The sequence below is a fragment of the Lutra lutra genome, chromosome 4 (genome assembly GCF_902655055.1).
Source record: "Lutra lutra chromosome 4, mLutLut1.2, whole genome shotgun sequence".
In the NCBI taxonomy this organism is placed as follows: domain Eukaryota; kingdom Metazoa; phylum Chordata; class Mammalia; order Carnivora; family Mustelidae; genus Lutra; species Lutra lutra.
The window spans coordinates 17,920,886-17,940,037 of record NC_062281.1 but is presented as its reverse complement, the minus strand read 5'-3'; the positions used below and the strand labels follow the sequence as shown (position 1 = coordinate 17,940,037).

General features: G+C 44.0%; 1 long non-coding RNA gene across 1 annotated transcript in view; it reads right to left on the bottom strand.

The window, feature by feature from the left end:
* Positions 1–15,208, bottom strand: part of LOC125098494 (uncharacterized) — a 610,756-nt gene extending 595,548 nt beyond the window's left edge. The window contains exons 1-2 of the long non-coding RNA XR_007126846.1: positions 15,148–15,208; positions 8,789–8,991 (exon numbers count right to left, since the gene is read on the bottom strand). This is a non-coding gene — a long non-coding RNA (uncharacterized LOC125098494). The remainder of the gene's footprint in view (positions 1–8,788; positions 8,992–15,147) is intronic.
* Positions 15,209–19,152: the final 3,944 nt, after the last annotated feature.

The window sequence follows — 19,152 nt, the reverse complement described above, 5'->3', positions numbered from 1 at the left end:
GGAGGAAGCAGGCTCCCTGCCGAGCAGAAAGCCCGATGTGGGGCTCGAACCCAGGACCTGGGATCATGACCTGAGCCGAAGGCAGCGGCTTAACCCACTGAGCCACCCAGGCGCCCCCAGACTAACTTTTATAGAGCAAAGGCCATATGGTTGAGCCTGGCCACACACAGGTGGCCAATGAGATTGCAATACACAAAGAAAGCTGCACAGTCATGCTAGGTCACACATGAGTGGCCAATTGAATAACAATTCACTCCATAGTAGCTATTTGAACTAGCCTATCACCTTGGTCAGAATTGGTGCCCAAAAGGCAGGGCCCACACTCCTTGGTAGCTAGGGAGACAGTATGTGCGCTCCACTGATTGGATGTCTCCACCTGGCCCCACTCATCCCTGCATTCGGGCTCTGTTACCTCCACCTGACCTGACCCGCCCTTGTATTTGGGCTCTGTTATCAGGGACTGGTCGACCACATTTTACTGGTTTCCCAGACTTGTTTTTAAATAAGTTCCCCTGGGGACGGGGGGGTGCAGGGTCAGTTTAAGTTCTACTGCATCAACAACAAAATGGCTATTCAACCAAGATAAAATCGCTCTGGCTAAACAGGCCCTTACATTACCCAAGATGTGCACAGTAGTTGCTCAATAAATGTTTACTGATGAAAGATTAGTTTCACAAGATGCGAAAACAGATCACACAGTGTTTCAGAACCCATTCTTCAATACGATCTGGCCACTTACTACTTATGTGATCTTAAGAAATTCATTTGATTTTCTCAAGCCTCTGCTTCCTCATCCACTACACAGAAATAGCAGAAATTCCTACATTGTGACCCTGCTTTCTAAACCATAAGGGATGACACAAAAGTGCTATCATTTATTTGTTCCCAAGCTGTGCGTTTTTACTTCACCTCTTGCTAACTTTTGCGTGAAATAACTTCAAAAGAGACTATTTCCTTCTAATTGCCTGAGCTTGGCTTTAATATTTACCTGATCCCTTCTCTCTCCAGCAGCAAGTGGGGCACTTCCTGTGTTCTGTAAAGTTCTGTCCCTTGGTCCATGTCAGTTCAGACTCATCAAAGGAGTTTTGTTTTTTTTTTTTAAGATTTTATTTATTTGACACACAGAGAGAGAAATCACAAGCAGGCAGAGAAGCAGTGAGAGAGAGAGAGAGGAGGAAACAGGCTCCCCGCTCAGCAGAGAGCCCAATGCGGGGCTCGATCCCAGGACGCTGGGATCATGACCTGAGCCGAAGGCAGAGGCTTAACCCACTGAGCCGCCCAGGCGCCCCTCATCAAAGGAGTTCTTTCAGTCAGCTCTTAGGATAAGGTCTGCCTTGGACACTGTTATCACTGGACAACCTGGGTTGTTTGCGATGCTCCTACTTCAGACTTCAAAAAAAGTATGTTCCACCATAAATATTATCCTTTCTTTGGGACCCCCTGATGTCTCAGTCTTCCCTCAAGCAGCTTCCAAGTAGAATTAACTTCTTCCTCCTTCAACCAATTATACCCTCTTCTTCTTACCTCAAAGTACCTCGTAACAGAACAGTGGATGGATCTGTAAGCTTTTTGGGGTGGGTGGGGGAGAGATCCTGTGGTGTTTGAGTAAGGAGATTATAACATGCGTCCTCCTCTCTTTGCCACCACAGCCCAGAAGAAAAAAAAGAAGTTAACAGTCAGAAATACACATATTCCTCTGGGAATCTTGAAAGTACATGAAATCTGCTTTTTAGATTAGGAAAGACAAGTCATATTTCCATGAATTCTAAAAGAGGATACAATTTACAGTATGTATTTTTTGATCAAAGCCAAAAAAAAGAAAAAAGAAAAAGGCAGAGAGGCGCACAGAAAGACAAGCTATGAGCGCCATCTCATGGAGAAGTTGACCTTGGCCCCCTCAGCATATGCCCCTCCATTCTCTGGCCTCACCCAAGGACATGACTGAGGGGCACCACTATCCCTGACACACTTTACCACACACACACACACACACACAGACTTGTTGCCCTGTTGCCTGCATGTCACATCAAAATGAGAGCCATGTCTCTCACAGTTTGCTCAAACCCTCATTCTCTTATCTAGATCTGAGCAACAGCCCCCAGCAACACCAGGCAATGTCAAAGATGAATCTTGCTGCCTATAGTTGATTCAGTGGTGATGGCATAATCCTGGGTTCACAACACGGCACCTAGACCACAGAAGCTTAACTGCAGCCCCTGTAGTATGCTCTGGCCATTTCCTAGACTCAGGTCCACTCTCTGTTCAACCCTTCCTTGGCCTTGAGCTTTCAAAATGAAATTCCATACCAGCATAGCTCACATTGTCTCTACCCTGCTCAAGCTCCCGGGCCATGCTGCCCAGAGTCCCAGAGTATTGCCAACCTCCTGGAAATCGGACGTCCCTGTCCAAGCACACACCTGGACAAACACACGAGAACTTACTGCATCCACTGGACATTGTGGGGCAGCTGTTCCTGACAGTTAACGTTCCCCAGCACCCACCTACCAAGTCAGGTTTTTCCTGCAGGCCATGCTATTACAGTCCCAACAGGCTTCCCACCTGACTTCCTATGAGTTCCTGTTCATCCATCCAAGTCTAAGACCCCGATGTGCCTCACATTCGCCTCTAGCCAGTTCATCATAACAGAGGACAGACTTGAGGCCAGGAAAGGAAGAATGGACATATATGCCCAGAAAGTCATTTGATTCCAACAAATCAAACTGTCACGTAGTGCCTGATAATGAAGTCTTATACCTAATCATGAAGAGTGATGCTGGAGGAAGAATCCAGACTCAAACATCTCTGAGTCAGGAAGAAGAGGGAATAAACGGCATGGGTCAGGTAGGTATCAGACAATCAAGGCAACTGGAAGCACACATCCACTATGATAACTGAATTTATGTGTCAACTTGGCCAGGCTATCGTGCCCAGATATTTGGTTAGACATTATTCAAGATGTTCTTGTAAAGGTGGGTGTTTTTTGGAGAAGACCTACATTTAAGTGGGTGGGCTTATTTTTTGGGAGGGTGGCTCAGTCATTTGAGAGCATCAGTTGAACAAAGATTGACCTCCCTCTAGCAAGAAGGGACACTGCCAGCAGACAGACGCCCTTTGGACTCAGACCCCAACTCTTATCTGGGTCTCCAGCATGCTGGTCTACCCTGTACATTTTAGACTTGCCAAGTCACCACAATCACCAATTCCTTAAAATAAACACACACACATCTTGTTGGTTTTGTTCCTCTGTAGAACACTGACTAATATACCTAACTCAAGGGACCAGCTATTACTCAGATCCAGCTAATCCTTTGGACCAAAAAAAAATGTGTTTAGACCACTACCAACCAGCCTATGAGCCATCAGTTAGGATGTCTGTGCTAGAATTGAGACAGAACCTGCACTCATCTTAAGCAAAACTGCAGCATCTCTGCCCATCCAACTCAGAGACATCATACCCTCCTGCTCCCATTCCTCCTATGTGCTCACCCTTCCCAGTCTTTCCTTCTAACCATGGTTCTCCCCTCTTTCCTCAGCACTGGTTCAGCAAAGAAAATAGACAGCATAATATTTATACAGGCCAGGGACATAATCATCATGATAATCCTGTGCAGTAGACACAATCACCCTTCCCATTTGACAAATAAGGAATAAGCTGAGAGAAATGCAGTAACTTGCCCAAGGTCGCACAGGAAGCGGAAGGGAAGGAAATCAGATCCTGGACTGTCTGGGTCCAGAGCTCAAGGCCCATGAAGCTGGCTTAGTGGAGACCTTCTTTAAAAAAAATATCCATTTTTCAGCAACTCAGGCTCATCTCCAGTAAAGGTGATAACAGCCTTCTGGCGCAAGCCGGAGGTACGGTCAGTGTTCACCGTAGAAAACAGGCAACACACATGTGAAACTCATCGGGTTTCTCCGGCAGGATGACAACTTTATCACCACAGTGTAACCTGAACACCCTCCACACAGCTGCAGCCAGAGCAGTAAATCTGAAACTGAAATCCGATCCTGACACAGACTGTTTAAACCCTTCCTGTGGCTTAAGGACCTCCTGCCTCTCCTCAGCATTTGACCTGAGAGCCAGAATGGAGCTGAATCTTCAGATGGAGATCAAAGTGGCCATCCCAGAGGGGGAGAGGTGATTCCAGAGGCTCAGCCAGGTGAACCATGGGATCTGGAGATTTGAAAAAGGGCAGGTGACCATCTTCCTATGTTGTTGTTCTTACTAGTTATGAGGATGCACTGTGGCCCGCCCAGCTTCTCTGTTCTCTGTACCTTTCCCAACCTCCCATAGGTAATGTGCCAATATTCCCTCTCCAGGAAGATAAAGCCATTGAGATTTACCCTACATTCCCCAGAAACACAGGTGGGAAGAAGTCCTCTATCTCTGCACAGATGTTGTTTCCCATTGTAGGTGAAACAGTTACTCCCACCCAAGCCCCTTCTCAGTCTGGTCTCCTATGGGACATCACAAGGCCTCCAGGTTAGCTCCAGAGTGATTTTTGGCAAGAGAGCGACTAAAGGAGGCCAGGCTTTCTGCCAAATTCTGTTCTTGTGAAAAATCAGTTAGCCCATTCTGACCAGACATATAAAATAGTCTGTAATAAATGTTTCCTGAAAATGTCAGGGGAATTTTTCCATCTTTACATGCTAAGGCTATAAGAGAGTCACTGAAGCCCAAATTAGTCATGCAAACTGCGGAAACCAGATATCTAATCAAGCCCAAAAAAAAGCAACAACAAAAAGAAAATGCCCAAAAGCTCTGTTCCCCTTCATCTATGTTCCTTTCTAGTCGTTGCAAAGGTCAAAGATTAACTTCATAAATCTGTTTGATATGTTGAGATGAGACTACCACAGAATCTAATTGCCTGGAAAACAGGTTTGATGGATATCTTTAGTAACACAAGCAGCTTCAGTTAGACAATCACTTCCACCCCAGAAGGATGCCTGGAAATCAGAACAGGGGTGCCGGAAGCACCTCGGTGTCTTCTGAACCAGGAGGAGGCTGACTCCCTTGTGGCTAAGTAACTGATTTAGGGGAATATAGCCAGTTATGAGCAAAACGAGGTATCCTGATAGGAAGGTCATTTGTCTTTTCCAATTACCAGTGGTCTTCAAACTGAGCTATGGTCACAGGATGACCTCACAAGGCAGACATGGGCACAAATAAACTAGTTTTAGAGGAGGCAAGTTGCAGATCTGCAATGTTCAAATGAATGAATAATCCTTTATAAAATTGAACTGTATGAGAAAGGACTTTGAAGCAGTATGCCAATTCCTTCCCAGGCTCCCTCCCCATTCTTCACCCCTCTAGTGGGGGAAAAAAAGGCATTAATTTGTAGCCATACAAAGGATGCAACAAATCCAAAGTCTGAACAAGAGATAATGCAACATTCTGACATTTGCAGAACTTCCATGAATAGGGAAATCTAACTTCTGCCCCACATTTGTCATTAAGAGAAGCATTTCCAATAATAATTTACTCTTACAGCTAATATTTATTAAAACATACAGCATATGCTCATATGTTTCTTTGATCAATTGTGAACTCTTACTAATTATAATGATAACTCAATCCAAAAGAAATTTGTTTTGAAACCTAGAGCCTTGGAGTCCCAGGAAATAACTTTTGTTTCAATGTTTAAACATATTTTTGTTGCAGAGAAGTGTCATAGGTTGATCAATAAAAGACCTCCAAACATGAAAATATGTTACAATAAGAGAAAATTCTTATTGTGATGGAAGAAGAATCGAAATGTGATTTTTTTTTAAAGATTTTATTTATTTATTTGACAGAGAGATCACAAGCAGGCAGAGAGGCAGGCAGAGAGAGAGGAGGAAGCAGGCTCCCTGCTGAGCAGAGAGCCCGATGTGGGACTCGATCCCTGGACCCTGAGATCACGACCTGAGCCGAAGGCAGCGGCTTAACCCACTGAGCCACCCAGGCGCCCCCGAAATGTGATTTTTAAGGCAGAGAGATGGGATATAGAGTTTCCTGCTTATTAAGTAAAAGCCTGTTCATATGTGCGTTCATTTCTTTAATTAGATGACAGTGGGCATCAGATGACTATGGTGTCTATGCCACTGAATTACTTTAAAAGGCTGATGCATTATTTTATATTCAATATTTATAATATGCTCAATATTTATAATGCATTAAATATTTTGTCCTCTGCAATTATTTAAATTTGTGAAAAAAAAAATCTTGCAAGTTAAGAAATGTGTAAAGGTGTACATAATTCTTCAAAATACTTTTAGGACATAAAGGAGCAAAAAAGCTTTGAAGAACATTGCTTTTTTACTTGCTTTGTGGATGAGCAGTAGAATAGTAGTGAAAAAGTACTCTGGCCTTTGAAGCCTATCGTGCAATGGGTCCAATATGTCAGTCTAAGTCGGATGTTTGCCAGAGGAGACCAGCTAAATGTCCAGCAAACCCACTTTTCCCTGGAAACGCTGCTAAACTACATTTCCAACACACTACATCTGAGTTAAAAAGAAAAAAAAAAAAAGTCTTTTCTGTACATATAAAGTCATTTACTTAACAAAATTAAATAGAAATTTGCCTTTTTTAAAAACGACCTTCTCAGGGCCTTCAATATGCTAATATTTAATTAAAACCCTAGCATCTCCCCAAGCTTATGTGCATGTGGGACCCTTTTTGCCAGAGTACATATTTACATGTGCAGAAGGCTGATTCCTCCACAGCATCTGAAGATGCCCCAGGCTTTCTTCTCTCCAGAAACTTCCTGCTGCAACTCCCTTCATAGTGAACGCTCCTCCATCCTCCCAACCCCTGCCTCCATGGGTCCAAAACTTCCCCGTCCTTCAAGGCCCCCTCTCCACCTCTTATCCGCAACTGCCCTTGGAGCCTCCCTGACGGACCCAATCTGAGTCCAGCTCGCCCTGCTCCGCTTCCTACTGCTTCTCTGTGAGAGCCCTCCTCACATTCTACCTCATCTAATTGTGCCATCATATCCTATCTCCTACGCTAAGCAGTAGATCTCTGAAAGCAAAAACCAAGTATCATTTATCTTTGTAGCTGCTCGCTTCCCTCCAAGCATTTATAACACAGTATATGCTTAATAATTGTTTTACTATAGTGACTGACACTTCAAAGCATAAATCAACCCAGCTAACTTCTAAAGGTCTACCTAACACATATGGTCTGGCTTTTCTGTTTATTGGGTGAGCCTAAAATTTTGCAATATTCGATATATGCTGGTATGCCACGTCAAGGCCAAGTTTCCTTGAGCAATCACTGGCAAGTTAATACCTTGGACATAGGTGGGGGGAAAAAAATGCCATTGCCTCATTACTTTAGCATAATACGTTTTTTGCCAAGAAGTAATTTCATGAGTCACAAACCTCTTTCTTATGGCACCAGTAGCCACCTTACACAATGTACTAATGAAGAACTGTCATATGAAGCAGCAACAAAGGAAAGATCAAGTTCTGACCCATGCTGAGTTTTTGGAACAGCTGGCCTTTCTGCAAGCCAGACCCATGTACCGGGAATGTTTGCTCTGGCCCCAACTACCCAAATCTTAAAAAAAAGGAGCTCATATTTTCCCCTGCCCTTCAATCAGTGTAATGGTTTAACAAATGTGCTAATTCAATAACCCAGTTGGCATTTCTGAGCAGTTAGGTATTTGCCCAGCACAATCACCTGTCCCTGCTAGCGGTGTTTTAAGAAGGGCAATTCTAACACAAATAGTCTTAGAAAGAGATATGCAAAGGGTCCCTGTGAAACAGCTATCCCTTGTCCATAATAACTGTTTTCCCCTTCCTCATTAGAACAATGTCCCAATTTTATTGGGGGCAGAAACATACCCAGCTACTATTCTAAATTTCCTGACCTCATTTTCAGCTCTATGTGGCCATGAGACTAACTGTGGCCCAAGACAGTCAGCAGAAATATGGGGTCTTCAAGCAGGATTGATTAATAGGAGCTGACTCAGCAGGTGAACCCTTTTGTCCTTCCTGCCATCCTCTGTCCTAGTAGGACTTGGGACACTGCTGTAACAGCCGGCACTCCAATACCCATCTTGAACCTTGAGGTGGCCTTGAGATGGGAGCCTTTGAGCAGAAAGGTAGGAAGAGGCTTTCTCACTCCTGGAAGATCCTATCAGGACACCAAACCAGCCCCATCATCCTATCTTTCGTCTTCTTTAATAAGAGAAGATAAAATCTCTAAAATAAACTACTGCTTGATGGTTTCTGTTACAAAGAGCCAAAATGAATTCTTGGCCCTTGAGCTTGGCAGGTTCACTGGCCATTGTACCTCAACCTGAGCATTAAAGCAAATCTTAGACCAACACTGTCTGCTCCAGGGGCTTGATTCGACCCTCACTGTGCACTCTATCTACTTGAACTTGTTCTTCCATATTCTCAGCTTGTTTGTTTTCCCTCCAACTTTGATAGCTGCTTCAGGCCCCTTCATCTAAGAAACACCTGGGTTCACCTGCTGGTTGCTAAATTTTACCTGCCTTCCCAGTTCTTTTCTCTACATGCTGCCTTTGTCCTGGAGTCCCCCAGTGACCCAGGTGAGGAAAACATTCTAATATAGCCCTCCAGCACCACAAAAACCCCATAAAAACAATTCAGACCTTTTGCCCAGACACCACTTCAGACGGAGAAAATCTGAAGGTCTCTGGATAGACAAACAGGTGCCAGAGCCACCACATACAGTTGTACAAGCTGTACACTGCACCATTTTAGGGGGTGTCATTCACATGGTATTCTACCATGTGTCTATGCTTGGTCTATGCTGTAGAAGTGGCCCTGTACTCACTGTTTAGTGGGGACAAGTCAGAGTGGAGCTAGCACTGTTGCTGTGTGGGCCCATTGGCTCATCAGGCAAAGTGTCGTCTCCTGCTACTGTGATTCCCTTGTTGCAATAATAGGACATCCAAAACACCCAGGAAACTGCCACAAACGATACAGCTTACTCTTACCTGTGCTGCTGTACTTCAGGAAAACTGACTCATTTCATGCCTGCAAATGGGAAAGAGTCATGTATGAAGAGTTGTAACAGAGACTTTGAAGAAATTCATTACTGCCATTCTTAGTGATAACAATAAAGGCATAATTATCATAGCACATTCATCTGTTTCCTCCTTATAACCTACTCTGAAATAAAATTAATAGTATGATTAAATAGAAAAAGGAAACTCAGAGAAATAGATGATTTTCCTAAGATTTATTTGCCTGGAAGAAGAGAAGCAGAGTTTAAACCCAGGACCTCCAGGTACAAAGCCAATGTTCCTTCTCTAATGTGCTTACACATTAACGGTTTGGGAACTAGTCACTATTATCATCCCTACTTTATTATTAAGGAAAACTTTTTTAAATGGATAGCTTCATGTATTTAACCAAGGAAAATGACTCTGTCTGGACTTTGAACCCAACTCTTCTCTGGATCCTGGGCTCCTTCCACCACCAGAATGTTACATTTTTCAAATCACTCATACTCACCTGATCTTCAAACTAATTTATCCAACCCCAATCCCATGGCTTCCTTTGCTGGACTATGGGAAGGCATCCAGAAAGGAGCTGAGCCATAAAGAACAAGGCTGGTGCACATGAGGAATATCTTTCAAGTGCATCTGCAGGGTCCACCAGCTCACCTTGTGTGCTCAGCAGCTGGCCACTCAGGACAACACCAGGTGCAGGTCCCTGCCCCAGAGGGGACATACTCCACCAGAGAAACCAGAGCCAATCAGTCCAGACTGAGGCCAACCTGAATGCACCAGTAGACGCTGAAGAGAAAACCACATTGAAACCAACTTGGGAGACACTATCCAGTTCAGACGAAAAGGTGGCAGCGATCACCAATGTCTGCCATGGGGACACTGATAGAGCATAGGAAGAGGGAGAACTATTGCCGTCCAGGGATGGCCCAGGTACAGAAGAATGGAGTAGTTCCTAATGCAAAGACACCTGAAATAGAGTGTGAGCCTCAGGACCATCTCCAGAAAGGTTCTGGACCAGGGCCAACGAGATCTTATTTATTTATCTATTTTTAGACTTTAACCTCAGAATACTCACCACCTGCCCTCTCTCTTCACTCTTCTCCCTGTGTCTTCCAAATGCTCAAAATTTGTGGCGTGCGTGCATGCGTGCGCGCACACACACACACTTTACTCCTATGAAGTCCGTCTAAATGAGCAAACAAAGGTCAGGAAAATCTGAAGAGCAAACAGCTCACACAATGATTATGTGTAGAGGGAGGCACATGGGAACACGGGACCAGGAGGCCATATCAGCTTTGCCTTTGTCCAGAGCTTATTAAAGAAAGAGGATTTTAGAAAGGAAACATTTTTACTGGACTTGACAGACACAGAATCCCAGGTAGGCCAGGAGAGCAACAGCAGACTCAGATCTGAGAGGCCCCTGAAGACTGAACAACAGAGTCTGAGCGATCACTGATAGGCAGCACTAACCTTTGCTCCAGCCCAAATCCCACCCGTCTGAAGTTAGGACACAGACATCATATCTAAGCAAGAACAAGGAATAAGGCACAGGAGGTCTCAGAGGGAAAAGAATGTGAGAAATTTTCTTTCCAAATCAATTTGCATTGGTCCAGGTCTCTGTCTTTAGAAGTTCTGGTCTTAAAGACATGGCCTTTGTCACCACAGACATTTTGAAGGTCACCGACCAACTTCATCCACCAACCAACCATCCCCAAGGGGAGAACGAGGTCCAAAAAGGTGAGGTGAAGGGTATGTAGACAGTTCATGGTAGAGTCACAGCCAGAAGTCAAAGTCTCAAATACTTTTGAAAAACCCAACCTTCCCTCTAAGAGCTGCCACTTAGAGACATCATCCACCTTTTTATAACTGCTCAGCATGTGGAGACCCCCACAGACCAGCCTATGAGGCAGGATTGGGTTTGCCTGCATAGAACAGAGAAGTTACAAATAAGAGTGCATTGCTTGGCGATATAAAAGAAGTCAAGAGTAGACAGTCTAGGGATGCTATGGAAGCCATGTGAAGCTGTCTGGGACTCAGGCTCCTCCCAGCTCAACTTACCACCATCTCCGGAGTATAGCTCTTGTTCTCATGGTCCAAGATGCTTGCTAGTGCTCCAGCTTAGACCTCTGACAACAGAATGGAGGAAAAGTAAGAAAAGAGATCTGTGTGCTTCCTGTAAGGACACTTCTTGAATTCACTCACAAAACTGGTACCACTGGTCAAAACTTCCATCAAAAGTCTCCTTCCCAGCTACAAGAAGATTGGGAAAGGCAGTCATGTAATCATTGCCAATATGCCCATCTCTGTAATGATGAAGGGAAGACAGATATGGGGGACAACATGGGTCTCAGTCATACCCAAGGCCAGTCATCTAAGTCCCCAACTGAAAGGAAATTGGGTAAGAGAAGCTACATGAGTAAGTCAAAGAAGTTTCATGCCCTAATGGCATCTGAAGTAGGAAGAACATGAATTAGAAGCAGGGAGAAAGGAGAAAGCTTTTCACGGAGAAAATCTCTCAAAGACCTAGAAGAGGGGATATTAATCGCTAATGCAGGGCACCTGAGTGGCTCAGCTGGTTAAGCCTCTGCCTTCCGCTCAGGTCCTGATCCCAGGGTCCTGCGATGGAGCCCCACATAAGGCTCTCTGCTCACAGAGGGCCTGCTTCTCCCTCTGCCCCTCTCCCCCCAGCTCATGCTCCCTCTCTCTCTCTCTCTCTCTCTCACTAGCTCTCTCAAATAAATAAATAAAATCTATTTTTTTTTAATTTTTTTATTTATTTGACAGACAGAGATCACAAGTAGGCAGAGAGGCAGACAGAGAGAGAGGGAAGCAGGCTCCCCGCTGAGCAGAGAGCCTGATGCGGGGCTCGATCCCAGGACCCTGGGATCATGACCTGAGCCGAAGGCAGAGGCTTTAACCCACTGAGCCACCCAGGTGCCCCATAAATAAATAAAATCTTTAAATAAAATTTTAAAAAGCTAATGCAGTAAGAGAAATACTTCTAAGATCAATGGCAGTGGAGAATAATCTGAGGAACAAGGTAGGGTGGGGAGGCATTTGTAACTTTTCAAGACCTAAATACCAACACCTCATTTTTTAATCATCCAGTCAACCAGCATTTATTGAGTACCTACTGTGTGACAAGACCTCTGCCTACCTAACAGAAGTAACAGAAGTAACAGAATTTAAATTTAACCAAATTTAAATTTAAACCAGTTTAATTTTAATTTAACTCATGGGTCTTACTCTCCAGAAGAAAAGAAAAACAAACAGGTCATTATAGTACAGGCTGATAAAGACTGTGCTAGAGAAGGTTTTGCGCCATGCAAGCCCTGAGAAGAGGCACCTAAGAAAGTCAGGGCAGGCAAGGGCTGCCTGGAGCAAATGCTTAAAAAGCCAGATAGCACAAGGAGGACAGGGAAGCACAGGGAAGACTCTGCATCTACTTTCCCAGGTTCAAATCCTGGCTCTACCTTTTATGAGCTGTGTATCCTGGCAAGGCATTTATCTTCTCTGACCCCCAACCATCTGATCTGTCAAATAGGGCTGCTAATGGTAACAGTAGCACCTACTTGCTAGGATGGCTGAAAAGATCAAATGAGATACTCCCTGTGAAGCAGGCAGCATGACATCTGGCATGTAAGTAAGTGGTCTGTATAGGTGAGCTATTAAAATGACTATTACCAGTGGTGAGCTAAGAGTTAAGGATAAGTAAGAATTGGTGAAGAAGAAGGAAATAGATGTTCAGACCAAAGGAATAAGATCTGCAGAAGACCTGAGTCCCAGAGTTTCAGAAGGAAAGGGCATCAGCAGGGAGCACTAAGAGAGGAGTCAACCTGCCAGCTCAGGCAGGCTCTGCAGGCCAGTGAAGGCATTTGGACTTTAACCAAGAGCAATAGGGAGCTGTCAGAGCAAGGGAGCTGGTATAATCAGACTGTCACCTTACAAAGATCAATCTGCTATATCATGAATGGATTGACCAGACCCAACCCTGAAGGCCCTGTGTCAATCCGGAGGTGGTAATCTTTGTGACAGATAGTGGTGGCTTGAAGCAAGGTATTAGCAATGAAGGTACAATGCATGGATTCAAGATATCAAGGAAGTGGGATCTATAAGACCTGCTCACGGTTATATCCAACTTGACACAAGCCCTTGGTACAACCTCTTGAATAATCAAAATCCTGCACAAAGCTTGGAAGTTGTTAAAGTATCTGTCACCCTAGTCCTTCTCATCAGAAAGAAGAGTGTCACCTAGAGATAGCATAAATCTTCATCAGCAAAGTGTGAATATAATTTCTAGGCAGCAGAACCACGTAATAGCCAATCAGATAAAAACAATTCAGGAATTTAGGGGATGCCTGGGTGGCTTCGTCAGTTAAGGGCCAACTCTTGATCTCAGATCAGGTCTTGATCTCAAGGTCATGAGTTGAGGCCCTGCATTGGGCTCCACCCTGGGCATGGATAATAATTCTTTTAATATTTTTATTAAAAATAATAATTTTAGGGGCACCTGGGTGGCTCAGTGACCTGCCTTCGGCTCAGGTCATGATCCCAGGATCCTGGGATCGAGTCCCGCATCGGGCTCTCTGCTCAGCGGAGAACCTGCTTCCTCCTCTATCTCTCTCTCTGCCTGCCTCTCTGCCTACTTGTGATCTCTCTCTGTGAAATAAATAAATAAAATCTTTAAAAAATAATAATAATAATTTTAAATTTTCAATTAAAATGTATTTAATTTATTAAATTAAAAAATTTATTAAATGTATTAAATTAAAACTTTTTAATTAAAAATTTAAAAAAAAATTTTAGATTATTCAGGAATTTAGAAATACACTGCTGGGAGCTGAACCACAATCCAGAGAAAAACAACTGTGTAACAGCCCTCTAGGCCTACGGAAATGCCCCATTTCTGGCACTCAAGGCTTCAGGTGAATAACAGCATCGACGTGTATAGGAGATGTTACTTAGTTATTAGTATCCCATAATTGATCCCCCCAAAACACGGGCTTTGTTAAGAACGGAGGCGGTCTCTTTGATGTTACATCAAGACAACAGGCGGAAAATGGGACTCTCCGCCAGCCAAACCAAATCATAAATGTAGGGGCCTGGTTAGCCAGAGGGAGCCATTTGGTTGTGAACTTAGATTGACCCCTCCCCTCCCAGAGGAACTTACTTGCAAACCCCGGATATAGGGACGGGGCAGGCCGGATGGAGACATCCAATCAGTGGGGCACGCATATATTTACTGTGGTGAGTTGAAGTCTCATTGGCCACCTGTGTGTGGGCTGGGCTCAACCACCTATATAAAGGTTAGTCTGTGAGGCTGGGGCCGGGGAGTAGTAGGAGTTTAGAATAGCCATTGGAGTAGTAGGAGGAGTTAGAATAGCAGTTAGACTAGCCAGTGGGATAGCCGTTAGGGTAGCCTTTGGGAGAGTCAGAGCATCATGGTCACCATGGTCGTCGGGAGCGTCGTGGTCGTCGTGGTCGTCCTGGTCATCGTAGTCAGGCAGCGGCGCCACAGTACACAGCCTCGCCGCCAGCAGCCTTGCCATAGCGAGCGGCCTCACCACCACCGAGCCTCGGCCCCACCACGAGCGGCCTCGCCGCCCCAGGCCGCAGCGCTGCTGCGAGCGGCCTCCCCAGAGCGGCATCATTCCAGGAAGCGACCCTGTCCAGGGAGTGACCTCCTCAGCAGCAGCCTCGTCCTGGGAGCGGCCTCGTCCAGAGTGGCCTCTTCTTGGGAGCGGCTCCAACCGGGGAGCGGCCTCATCCTGGGAGCGGCCCCTCGTCCAGAGCGGCCTTCTTGGGAGTGACCTTGTCGGGGGCATCGTCATCGTCTCTTCATAAGAGATGGCCCCTACCAGTCAGTTTGATTTTCGATGCTTGGCGCGAAATAAAGCTTTGTTTGATTTTCGCTTTGTGTCAGTCTCCTTCCTTTGATCATGGACCCTAACAATAAACAGGTTGGTTTTCTCCGCTACCAAAGGGTGGAGTGCTCCTGTGAAACCTTTGTTAAACCGAAACAGCATAAACCCAAGGCGGAAACATTTTTGATTTATACGGAAACATTTTTGGGCACTGCCAAACCCAAGAAATAACCTCTCTCGGGCTTTCTGATACCTTAGGAGACATCTTGCTAATGGAGGCACAAAATAAATTGAAATAAAGCACAGATACTCACCAGACACAGGTCAAAGCTCTGGCGGCTCCCAACGGAGCTGCCGCTGTTGGGTCTGGCTACCCGTCTAACGGCTGCTGCAAAACCAACGCTGAACGCTATTTACGCTTTTCACCTTTTGTCGTAAAAGTGAACATCTTCTTCCGGTTTCTTTCCCTTAGCGGAAACAGGTACTCATGGAGGTACTTTCTAAGGGCAAAGTGACATAACCCAAACTTCCAAAAAGCAGAGGATACCTGTAACTGCTCTTCTTTTTGGCTGCCTAATATTCACCACCCCCAACACACACGCACGCAGTTTTTTGTGAAAACAGTCCCTAGGGCACCTGGATGGCTCAGTTGGTTAGGCGACTGCCTTCAGCTCAGGTCATGATCCTGGAGTCCCAGGATCGAGTCCCATATCAGGCTCCCAGCTCCACGGGGAGTCTGCTTCTCCCTCTGACCTTCTCCTCGCTCATGCTCTCTCTCACTGTCTCTCTCTCTCTCAAATAAATAAAAATATAAAAAAAAAAAAAAGAAAGAAAACAGTCCCTAATGTCCTCCTAAGGAATCATTTGTCTCCGATGGCAAATGGTTTTACTGGGACTGCCAAAGCAGTTGCCAGGAAGTGAGCCCATAATTCCAAGGTAAGCCCGCTGAACTCAGAACTTCGAACTTGATCAGAAATGAAACAAAACATAAAACACCAGAAAGGGCATAACCACATTCCTTCCATCCTGATCTCCTAGCAAGAACACTGAAACATTCCTACTTCTAGACTCTGGGTGCTGAGTATCTGTCCTTTTATGAACCTGTTCTCCAGTCCTTCCTATGGATTCTCTGAGCTTCCTGATGGTATTGCCATAAATTCCTTTCCTACTGTTAAAAATCCTAATTAATAGTATTACCATGAGCTTTAGAACACATAATTCTGACTCTAAGTTTCACATCTGGCATTCACTGACTAGTTTTCTCACCTATAAAATAATATAACACATACTTTATAAACTACTTTTAGAAATAAATGAGATATTATATGCCAAGCACCTGGCTTAGTACCTGGTTCAGAAGTAAGCCATTGGCTAATATTAATTTCCTTCCAATCTTTCTTCCTCTCAGCTAATGTTATATAGATTTGGTTTTGATATTTCATATGACTACTTAGAGACAAGGTAATTGTTAGAATGATTCTGAGTTCATTTAAGTCAAGTTAAATTATGATCTCCAACTGAGATTCAGTTGTTCTCCTAAAAAAAAAAAAAAAGCATAAGAAAAAAAATGTAGATGAATGGGACAGATTATACCTAATCTCCATATCAGTAGGGATAGGGTAGTTTGTGCTGCAGCAACAAACAACCCCGAAATCTCAGTGGCTTTTAACAACAAAGTTCTATTTCTTGCTCACTCTCCATTTCCGTTATAAGTTGACTGGGTTTCTGCTCCAGTTCACCCTCACCCAGTGCATTAGGAAAAAAACAAAAACAAAAAACAAACAGAACCAATAGAATAGGTACATAGAGATTTATTTTAAGGAATTGGCTCATATGGTGGTGGGCTGGCAAGTCCAGCATCTGTGAAGCAGGCCAACAGACTGGGAATTCAGATAAGAATTGATGTTTGTAGTCTTGGATCTGAATGTACAGGGTAACAGCCTGGAAACTCAAGCAGGGTATCTATGTCAGAGTCTGGAAGAGAATTCCTTCCTCTTTGAGAAACCTTCAAATGATTGGATGAGGCCCACCCACATTATGGAAGGTAGTGTGCTTTACTCAAAGTCCACTGATTTAAGTGTTAATCATATCTAAAAAAAAAAAAAAAAAAAAAAAGAAGAAGAAAAGAAAAAAGAAAGAAAGAAAGAAAAAAATCTTCACAGCAACATCTACACTGGTTTGACCAAACAATTAGGCACTGTAGCCTAGCCAGGCTGACAAAAAATTAACCATCATACCCAGTCTAAAAAAATCATCCACCATCCCAAATGTTGCCTGTCACTGTGACAAAGGGAAAGAGAACATAGCAAATCACATTAGCTCTTAACATTTTCTACCAGAACTGATACATACCACTTCCACTCACATTTTATTACCCCCAGCAAGTCATAGAGCCATGCTTAACTTTAATGGCGTTGGGGAAGTATAATCCTACCACGGCCCAGAACAGAACCAAAGTATTTATGAATAGCCTTAATGAACACCACAACCTTATATTCTCATCCCCTTGATTTTTAAAAAGACTACCATTGCCCTTGGTCCTTTTCTTTCTGACTAAGCTTTCTGCCTTGATAATACATAGAGATCCCCTAAAGGAAGACAGGACAAGGACAGCCATTAATATAAATTCATCTCATTAGACTTCTTACCTCAGGGTTCTCAGCCCCTGAAAGTCTGGTCAGATAAGGGTCCAGGAGGTTTTAGTTTGTCCACTGTGAGAAGCAGTAATACCTCTTACTCTATGTACCATTTTGAAGTCTTCTAGTGCTTTGAAAATCCTATAAGAAAGAGGGTCATATTTCTTGGCAGAAATGAGACAGATGGGAGAAGCATCTAAGTTATGATTTCTGAAAGGATTTTCAAACATCTTTATCCAGCTCTAGGACTTATGCCAGATTTCCCTCCTGCATTCATCTAGAGGAATTTTCATAGACAATTTATATGAAACAAGGATCTGTCTCTTGGTGCACAGTCAGCTCAGAAGTAGCCTCTTTCCCACCTTCTGCTTCCAAAAAGTAGATTGGTTGATTTATTTTATCCTGCTGAGGCAGCCAAGCCTAATTAGCATCGTTGGTTTCAAATAATCTGTGCTTCTCTTTAAAAAGAAAAAAAAAAAAAAAGGTCATCTTGTTACAAAATGTATGCAAATGTTGGGCTAATCATTTTTTACTTGACCCCCTTGTTGGCAAAAGTGACATTGATAACCCACTGAGGAGGGTAGATAGAGCTGATACTGGTGCCAATGATAACATGTCAATGATGTCTCCCCTCCATAGGGTGCGGTAAGGATCGAATGAGCTAATGCTTGTGACTGGCTTAGCACAGTGCCCAGCTGCAACCACGCTCAGTGGACAGCAGATGTTCTTATGGGCAGTTCTGCTGCTTTGCTCCAGGTGGCTGCAGGCTCAGGGCTCAGCCCCTAGAGGCAGATAATCCAGAGTTTGATTCCTGACTCAGCTGCTTGGTAATCATGGGACCACAGGCATGTTACTTAAATCTCTGCTTCAGTTTTCTCCTCTCTAAAATAGAAATAACCATAGAGAATACTACATAAGATTATTGTGAGGATGAAAATTTGACATAAACAAAGCACTTAGCATAAGACTGCCCCAGCCCCTATGCATAATAAGTGCTATTAGTCATAACTAATAACAAAATCAAGGCCCCAGCTGGATTGTGTTCCCTCTGCTCAGTTCTTTTCAAAACAACATTTATTCTTTTAGGGACAATGGCTTTCAAGCTCTGCCCAAGGAGCCTAGGTCTCCCCAGAGGAGGAAGGGGAAAGAGAGACCTTAGGGTTTCACTCCTCCTATAAACAGAGAGGTTCTGCTTTTATCTGTTCCAGAAACTAAGATGCTGCCCACAATTTCATCAGTGGAAGGGTTCTACTGTGGAAGACTATTTGAAAATCTGTTCTTCTTTATCATTCCTCACCTTCTCGTGCTTGGGTTAGATCATCAGAAATGAGATAAAGGGAAATAATCATTTATTCTTGATTCTTGTATTTGTTTACTTACTTACTCGTTGTTTTCATTCATTCATTTGTACTTTTTTTTTTTTTTAATTTGACCAGATCCTAAGCTAGGTCCCAGAGTTACAGCCATGAGCAAACAACACAGTCCCGGGATCATGAAAGCCACTTTCCAGTGGGAGAGATAGACAAGGAACCAGGCTGTGACGGCCAGTGTGAGGAGCATCATGATGTAGACATGTACATGGTACTGAAGGAAGAGTATTCCAAAAGTCTTTGGGGTCAAGAGAGACTTTTACAGGGAGAAAGCCTAAAGGTGTATGGGAGAAGGAGAGGCGGCACATTCTCT